This window comes from Saccostrea cucullata, unplaced genomic scaffold, assembly GCF_032062105.1.
Source record: "Saccostrea cucullata isolate Sc308-1 unplaced genomic scaffold, CSIRO_AGI_Scuc_v1 ctg13374, whole genome shotgun sequence".
NCBI lineage: Eukaryota > Metazoa > Mollusca > Bivalvia > Ostreida > Ostreidae > Saccostrea > Saccostrea cuccullata.
The window spans coordinates 16986-26817 of record NW_026930788.1 but is presented as its reverse complement, the minus strand read 5'-3'; the positions used below and the strand labels follow the sequence as shown (position 1 = coordinate 26817).

General features: G+C 31.5%; 1 long non-coding RNA gene across 1 annotated transcript; it reads left to right on the top strand.

Moving 5' to 3' along the window:
• Positions 1–4024: 4024 nt before the first annotated feature.
• LOC134230106 (uncharacterized) lies at positions 4025–8644 on the top strand. Its single transcript, XR_009984276.1, has 3 exons — positions 4025–4533; positions 4825–4953; positions 8341–8644. It is a non-coding gene; the product is annotated as an uncharacterized LOC134230106 (long non-coding RNA).
• Positions 8645–9832: the final 1188 nt, after the last annotated feature.

Genomic DNA, 9832 nt, shown 5'->3' with positions numbered 1-9832 from the left:
CAAAGTTTTAGTGCAGGATCTAAGTGAAAGTATATCCTGAGTATAATTGACTTAAAATTTTGTTTTAGATCAGAGAATTGACAGCAGAAACACGAGCGTATTTCACGTCCATACGGAAAGCATTCTTTTCGTAAAGTGTTATGTTTTTAAATTATATTGAATTCACAAATAATATTTTTAATGATTTTTAATTTCCACAACTTTGGTTTATATTCATCTGTTCAACCCATTTACACGTTCGTTCTCTGAGCATGCAGTACGCACGAAACCCTCATCAAATTAGCATGAAAGTCGATTTGAAACATTCTTATGGTCAGGTGTAAGTTCAAGTGTGTAACACACTCAACTGACATGCGCGGATCTATAGTGGGGGGGTCGGCGGGGTCAGGACCCCCCTGGAATTTATCAGGTTAAAAAAATGTATATACTAAAACAAGAAAAAAGTTACCATGCACCCCCCTTGGAAAACGCAGACCCCTCTGGTAATATATTTGAAATGGGTATGTAAGGTGAAAGATTTGAGGCAACAACAAAAGTCACCACTACATCCCCCACCCCCACGAAATAGGTTTTTGTTTTGACTGAGGTGGACCCCCCCCCCCCCCCTGGAAAAAATTTATGGATCCGCGCCTGACTGACATCCAGCGAAATTCATCTTCCCGGTTTCACCACGACGCGTATTATTAACTGACATGTATTTTGTAAATTATCCCTTTTTAGACATAAATAAGACGAATCCCGTAGATGGTAAGATTTTAAGAAAAAATACAATTTTCAGACGAGGAAACACATATGGACCTCTTATAAGTACGATACAACTGCATCTGATCATTACACGTCGGAATCTAAATGATTCCTTATTATAACTTCAAGAAACCCACAAACTTTTAAAGGAAATGATTGTACAATGAAGAAAATCAGTAACATGTACATGTACTTTTTATAAAGATATGACGTTTCTCTCGTTTTCAAGTACCTATAAGTATTAGTAAGAGTAGATTTGTGAATAATATGCATAGTTGAGCTTGATAAAATCATCAAATGCATCACTGCTCAACATTATTATCTTTCTATAACAATACTTTATATCGCGATTACTCAACTTAGCGGAACTCTTTCGCAATGGAGGTAGGAAACGTCTGTTGGATGGGGTCAAATGTGCTATTGAATACAATGCAAGATCGGTTATTGTAGAGTTTATAAATAAGGATAGATAAGTAAAAAAATCCTTTTGGAATACCTTGCTTAAAAGTCGCTGAACAAGCTTAATTAATTTTTGAGACCAGCTAATCCCAAAATGTGACATTTTTAACGATATTTTTAACTCAGCGGGCTTTTCTCATTAAATTTTTATTGATAATCGTCACATTTTAAAGCCATTCAATATTCTAAACTTTCCTTAGTTGACAATCTACTACACCTGTATTTGGAATCCAATTCTTGGCAATACATTGCACCTTCGGCATTAAAATGATCGATGTGTCCCCCAAATCTAGAGCTTTCTCGACTCTCCCGCAAAAGAGCGGCGGTAAGTTAAGACAACTGCGAGGTACTCGCGATATTACGTATTCGTAAATTTTAACAATAAATATCGTTCATTTATTTATGCACGCTTGTATAGAGAAACAACCTGTCCCACCTCCATGCTGAAATGGATACTTTTCGCGCTTCTATCGTAGGAGAAGTGCAATCTCGAAACTTGCGTATTGTATCCTTAACCTGCCACAAAACTTCTATGAAACTGCAACAGCGGGTAAGAATAGAGAGGGGTAAAAACCACATTGACCACATGTATGATATAATTTTTAATTAAAATCATAGTTTTATCACCAGTGTGCATTAATTCGTATGATTTATTGTAACATTCTTGATATTCTACAACGCATCCTTGATCGATTATCAGAGCAATCATGGTTACTTTGCGCAGAAAAATAAAGCTCATTTCAATCAAAAATCAAATTGTCTCAAGAAAAACGTATTTTTTTTTTTGTCTGAACGAAAGCTAACTTAATTTGTCCTAAAACTATTTAAAATTGTCCTATCAAAATGTCTTATTTCTTCAAAGACATAACTTCCATATAACTACATGTATTTCCGAAAAATATCCGAAAAAAATGACTTTTTATTTCTGGAAATCTGAATATAGCATTTCCGACAATTTTTCTTTTCATTTTCGACAATTTTTCTTTTCATTTCTGATATATATTTATTTCACTTTTCATTTCCGAAATTTTTGCAAGGTACCTCTTGAGCAACTTAATGTTAATAAAGTAGGAGGAAATCAAATTTTAAAATTAATTTATTTCTGTATTTCAAAATAATTTTCTCAAAATATTAACAGATTAAAAACAAATAAAAAATCTGTTGTAAATATAGATCTGTCATGAAGCACCAAGTCTAAATGAGCATGCATTTGTAAGAATAACATTCAGTATTCATAAAATTGTCAACGACTGTACCGAACTTATGTCCAAGAATATGATATACTATAATTTATTCTTTAAAAATTTTCATCAGTGAATTATTCAATCCTACTTTCATTACCGAAAAGCAATACCTTAAAGATGTCGAAGATGAAAACTTTAAAATGTTTTGGGGGGGGGGGGCTAAAAATGGCCGGAAATGAAAAGTTGAAAGTTTAAAAAAGTTCCGGAAATGAAATGCAACCAAAAAAAAAAAAAAAACATTTTATTTTTTTTTAACAGGTTATGTATATCTAATTAGTCTCAACTTCTTTTTTATAGGACTCTGGGGTTTATTCTGCCACGCCTTCGACCAAAATTAGTCAATTTATTGTATATCAATTCTGGCATATTTTGTTTGTTTGTATCATACAGACATACAGAACCAAGTCGAGGTAAAAAAAAAAAATTAGTCATCGTAGAGGGGATACTTTATCGGTAGAAGAATATTTTAAAGAACGGGAACCTAAATAGAAGATTAATTTAATTTAAACAATATTTTATTCACTGGTGTTATTGTGAATAGGATTGAACAGCAGGCGCAGCCTATTTTAGCCCTCTCACTGAAAAATAGAAGATTGAGTTTTACATTTTTCTATCACGTAGTTTACAATAAATACGAGTTATAATTTTTTTTCATTCCATTTTCACTTACTTGGCAAACATTAAGTTGCCGGACAGGTAAATTCCGAAATTGAAAAAAAAACCAATATGTCGGAAATGAAAAGAAAAAATGTCGGAAATGAAAAAAAATGTCTGAAATGCTATGCAGGTTTCAGGAAATGAAATGCAGCAATTTGGTTTGAGAAATATCCATAATTTTGATATAGAAAACATTTAAAGATAATACTAATCATAGAACTAGAGGCGCAATGGTCATATGGACATAGACAAGATCACTGGTTTGATGTGTAAAATTGTTGTCTCATATCTTTATAATAAAATATGAAATTAACCAAGGTAAGAGTGCCCTGGAGATAAAAATTGATCATTTGATGTGGCATTTTGATCAAAACTCATTACGACAAGGTCAAATCACGCGGATCAGAGAAGCATCAGGAAGCACAAAACTTTTCTTTTATTGGAAGAGCAAGGCAACAAAAAACTATAGTCACGTAAATAAAATATTTTGATATTTGGACTTAGAATATATTTTTCGTATTTAATTTTAATACGACTAGACAACATTCGATCATTCTGTTTTTACATTTCCCAAGACTAATGCCAGTGGATTGGAGGAATAACTTTTGACAAGATATTTAAAATTATGTTTTTTAAGGTAATTTTAATCTTAAATTTCTACTGATTTGTTAATAAGCAGCATTTCTCTTCCTTCTCCTATCAATCGGCAATCAAAAGATATTTTTTATTTTCAGTAGTATGCTTTTACGTTAGTAACTGCTGATTTGTTAAATTGCACTTTATTGTACATGAAATTTGTGGAGGGACAATACGCACCAAAAGTGATTTTCTGTACTTTTATCGCAGGGACGTAGCATCGTTTTTTGAAAGGGGGGGGGTAGCTAGAAATTTTTTAATATCAAAATTCAAAAGAAAATCCTATTCCTGCGAGGGTGTGTGTGTGTGAGGGACGGTGTCTGTGATGGGGGATTTACTACGCTGAGTCTGATATTCATGATATTACGAAATACATACATGCAGGAATCGAGTTACAGCCTTAGATCACATATCAAAATAATTACCGGTAGTACTTCCTGGTGGTGTTAGGAATACACGTGTGCATTCTTACAGTGAACCACCAATAATAAACAGACATGAGAAATGAGCTGAATCATTATAAGAGAAAATGGAACAAAAATCGAACTTTTATTCACCGTCCTTTGGGTTGCAGCAAAAGTGATACATATGAACGGTTTGTTTTGTGATACAGAGTATGCGGGATATTGAGGACGTATATTACAAACCTTGGACTTCTCAGTACATTTACAAAGGAGTCAATCAATCCATGATATTACGCAGCATTAGTTACTGAAAAGAAGTTTGGAACACCCTTGTGACGAATCTAAATATTTTTCTCAACATTGAAGCAACAATAGTCTTGGATAACTTGGTAAGTCTGAAGTTGTATTTCATTCCTAAAAATAGATAATGGATTTATTAAAAAACAAATAAAATAACGATTGAAGAATAAAGATTTAAAATTGTTACAAATTAGTTCCAGTCTTACTACAAGAACAGGTACTTATTTTTACAATAGCTAGATCATGTAGATATACACTGAGTATATAATACGTATGTTTACACGTAAAAACACTTTTTTCAGGTGCTCTGCATGACTTATTTTAAGCTGTATACAATCTGGGTGCACCATGTATCTTAACCTCTTATTTTTCCTGCAAAGTTTTAGGGAAAGAAAACTGGCCTGAGTTTGTTTTTTGTCTGGAAATCTGGATCTTTTCCTTAGGAAAAAATTCCACTAGTTTAGAAGTTTTGGTAGAAAAGCTTTCCGTTTTGGATTTCTTGCAATCAGGTAAGACTTTTTGGTTTCTATAGTTAACCGAAACTAGGACAGACAGAATAATAAATATTAGTACGTAGCACCTAAATATACATTAAATGTACACCTACTTGCAGTTGGTACAGGTTTTAAAAAAGGACGGTGTAAATAGAAGTCTGTCTTAAATCTTTCTCCGTAAATACAGTTTCTTTACATGTCTACCATTTTCAACATTCAGATACATTGTAAGTTGAAAGCCCTTTCATGTTAATGTCTTGTTCATATAAAGATCTAATATCTACATGTATTTGTGACGGATGTTACAAGACATTACATGTATTATACACATTTTCGTTTACTAGAAGACTACAATTTGCATTTTAAGTATTGTCAAGTTTCAATTAAATTAATCGAACTTGTGCATCTTTGGTTCATGCAATTATCGATACTCCTCAGACCAATTTAAGGTTCAAGTCATACTTCCACACTTGATTTCAATTAATTTTTTTGTGTTAAAATAAATATGAATACCAAATTTTTAAAACTGCAACACAATTAAAACAAGCACATTAAAAAAAAAACGAGGAAGCCTTTTACAAAAGCTACGTATACGTTACAGTTTATCAAAGAGTGACATAATTTCAATTCTAAAATTTGAAGTTAGCTATAAACTTTATGTTCAAGGAAAAATTTGTTTTTCATGCCCGTTCAATCTGTGAGAATATTAACACTAAATTAGCCAACCCAGATGATTTCCAAAATAGTTTCAAAGAGAATTAATTGCAAGTTATTATTCTGTTTTGTAAAAGTTACTTAAACTATTTGATTTTGTTTTATGGAAATTTGAGCTATTTGTCAAAATGGTTAAATTTAATTACCAAAACCCCGTTATTGTTTTATTTTTATTGTTTAAACTTTTAAAAAACTAGTTCTCAGGCAATATCCCTATTATACATGGATTAATATTATTTGTTTCAATATTTTTGTTAAAATCAGCAAAGATAATTAATATAATTGAACAAACAAAACCATTAACATATTGTAAGTTTTTACTATTTCTATGATTGATCAAGTAATAGGAATTGAAAGTTATTTATAATGATAATGGTAACTTAAACTTGTTTACATTTTGTCAGTTCGAATTTCCTTAGCCAATGTTTACCTTCACTACTTATTTAGTTAAATGACTTTGTTTCGAAAAAGAGTTTTTTTATATTGTTTGATCACTCTATTAGTCACCAGAGTTAAGTAAGTTAGGGCACCAACCTTTGTAATGCGTTACGCAGATAGAAATATGATTTTTATTGTACCTGGTGACTATATATTTTGTTCATTTCTTATCGGAGACCTGAATAAAGCAGTACATTTTACTTAGCGCTTCCCTGTGTCTAGAGTAATCGATTTTGGACTGGACAAAAAGGGTCCTCTACACTGTTTCAACTATTCAAATCGTACAAAACACGACACGATACTAAGAAAGGCCTTTGTATGATCAATTGCAGACTATTTGTCATGGTTAAATTGCCATTATTGATTAGCGAACAGCTTCCCTCGATCGTTCTATGACCAGCACGCATAAAATATAATCTGCATCCTTGAGTATTACAAGATACTCGCAGTGGGTGGTGGCGGAGAAAAGTCTGATTTGTTGTTAATGTCTATTTAATATGCCATGTTGTTTTATAACAAGACTTTAATTACCCGTTACTAACTATACGTTTTCAAAATATTACTAAAACACTTCTGAACTGAGAGAGAGATCTTTTGGCAAAAATTAAAAAGAAATATAACATAACTTTTTCTCTAAAGATAATTTATTATTTTATGTAGGATAGGGTTATATATTACTACATGTAGCAATGTGTGCCTTTATTTTATCTATATAAATATTTTATCTGTTTAAAATAAACGATTCAAAGCTCCACTATACAAGCTTTTAGCGAGACAAAAAATAGATAATATTTAAAAAAAAATACAAAATGAATAAATAAATAAAAACAGGAACATTTTTTTTCATCTACAACAATAAGCAGATAAGTTTACTTAACCCTTTACTGATATAATTTTTTTGATACCATTAACTTCTGTTTCCTTAAACTTTCAGGAAAAAAACTAAAGCATCTAATAAGTGGAGTAAAATTTATGTTCTTACAGATGAATTTTTTGTTTTAAATGTCAGTGGGAATGAGAGTTATGGCTCAGAGGGGTTTTCACTTAAAGGGAAAAAATACATTCTTTGCACCGAGAAATGGCGTTTTTACCCACATTGGAAATTTAACCCGCTGGTCCATAATGGTATATGTTTTGCAGGGTCAATTTACAATTCTGGATCCCCTCATCTTTTAAGGCTGAAACATTAATTACTGTGTCTATCTACATATTCGATAAAAGATATTGATAAGACTTTATATTTCTTCTAGGATAATATATTTCTAAACATATTTTGGTTTAAGGACAGATGATACAAACAAAAAATGGATGTCTGGATTGGTATATATTTTTTGGTCTAATTTCATTGCAAATGATGCAAATAATAAATTTCTAGAAAATAAAGAAATTTTAAACCTTCTCTAATGTTCAAAAGTATGCCCTTCTGAAACCATCCTTATTAATCTAATCAATTATTTTCACTTTTAATTCCATTTTTGTGCAAATTTGAATAAAAAGTTAAAAACTACGCGGTGAAAGTTATTCAATTTACACATTTAAACATGACCCAACTTGCTTTTTTCAAAATCTTTGACAAAAGTTTGTATCATCTGTCCTTAAAGTAGGACTCCAAGCAATTTGCCCATTCTTTGAACTTTTCTTTTTAATCAGTTCGGTCGATTTTACTTGAGAAAATTACCTTCTTAAAATATCTTTTATTCAACACAAATAATCGCTTAATATGTTGATGATGTTAGGAATAAACAAGGCTTTATTTACATTGTAAGTAGAATTAAACTTAATGTACATGAATCTCTATATCATGTGTCCATCAAAGAAAATGCTTACCAGTTTATTATCTTTGTAGATTATCTGCTGAAAAAACCAATTAGTCTTTAAAAAATATATTTTCATACAACGTTAACGTTATGTTTGTGAAATTTATTCATCGTGTAAGTACATGTAAACTATTTCATTAAAATCAGGTTTTGAACGTAGCTATGTTAATAATTTGATATGCGTTTTAAAATAAAGAATTAATTTGACTTTGCACATTCCGTAGTTATTAAAGGAGCATCCTCAAAACCCTTTTTAATCATGACCGATATATAAATGATATGCAGATTTATCATTTCTGAAAAAAAGCATGCACGGAAGAGATTGACCTAGTATCTTTTTGAATTAATAGGCGTGCTCAGAACATTACGTATTATATACATGTATGTAAAACTTATTCATGCTGAATTTTACAAATAAAATAACTCATTTTAGGGACACAAGAGTGCATCAGTGATTTCTCTCTATTGGATACGCACGAAGCTTCTGGATGCAGCGTTCTCTGTGATTGGAAAAATATATGACAAGATGTTCCACTACATACCAAAGTTTTGAATGCTGAAGTAACTGTGCAAGGATACCATAGGATCTGTCCCTGCGTGTTTAGTCTAATATACCACTATTCAATTCATCCACACGTTCAAAATGAAGGCGAGGGCAATACCTGTGCACTCGAAACCATCTCATCAAACCTTATTCACATCAATTTCAACGTAGCTATTTATGTAAAAACTATATGTATATATTAGAACTGTATTTAGCCTTCCGGTGCCTTCTGATATTGATCTTGTCTCACAAGAGCTGCGTATATCTTTTTAGAGCAAAATACATGGAGTATTTTATTTTTCTCACAAAAAACTGTAAGGAACCTACTAAAGGAATGTACATAGCCTTAGCCTCCAAGAAGAAAAGTTTTACTCTGGAGCTAGTATTCTTTTCTTAGTAGAACTGAATAAAGCCCTCTAGAGAAATATTACTCCACAGTTTTTCAAATGATAATTGTACTAAGCCGTCTAGAGGAATATAACAGCATAGTTCACATTTTGTATTACAAGAACTCTACGTAGAATTCAAAAGAATATTACTCATTTGTTCATATTTCGTCTAATTAGGAATGTACAAAGTCTCCTAGTGGTGTTGTATTAGAAATGTATGTAAATTTCGAGAGGAACACACCTTCGTAGTTCTGATTTTGTCTTATAAGAAATGAACATAGCTTTCTAGAGGAATATAACTCCGTAGTTCAGATTTTGCCCTATCAGAAATGTACATAGCATCATGGAGGAATATTCCCCCGTAGTTCAGATTTTGCCCTAATGGCTATTAGAAATGCACATAGACCTCTAGAGGAATATTCCTCCGTAGTTCATATTTTGTCTTAATAGAGATTAACATAGCCTCCTAGAGGAATATTACTCTGTAATTCAGATATTGTCTTTTTTGAGAATGAAGTACATATAGTCTCATAAAGGAATAATACTCCGTAGTTCAGATTTTCTTATTTAGAACTGTACAAACTCCTAAGATAGTTCAATTTGTCCTTCATAGAACTGTGCATACATAACCTTCTGGAGGAATATTACTATGTAGAAAAGACTTTGTTTACCTCCACTTATGCTGAGTTTTCACCTCGCATTCTAGATGTCTTTTTACAACTACACAAATTCTATCAGATATATTATTTACTCTGTAGTTAATTTTCGTTTTGTAGAGGATGTAAATAAGATTTTGTTTCATTTGTGTCATAATAACCTTTTTGAGGAACCCCGTATATATTTTGTTTTATTGGAATTGCAGTCTTTAAGAGAAATATTACTTTTTGGATGAAATTTTGTCTTTTTAGAGCTCCTCAAAGTCTTTCAATTGAATATTATTACGTAGTTTATTTTTTTGTTTAGTCAGAATTGCAATCCTCCAGAAAAATATT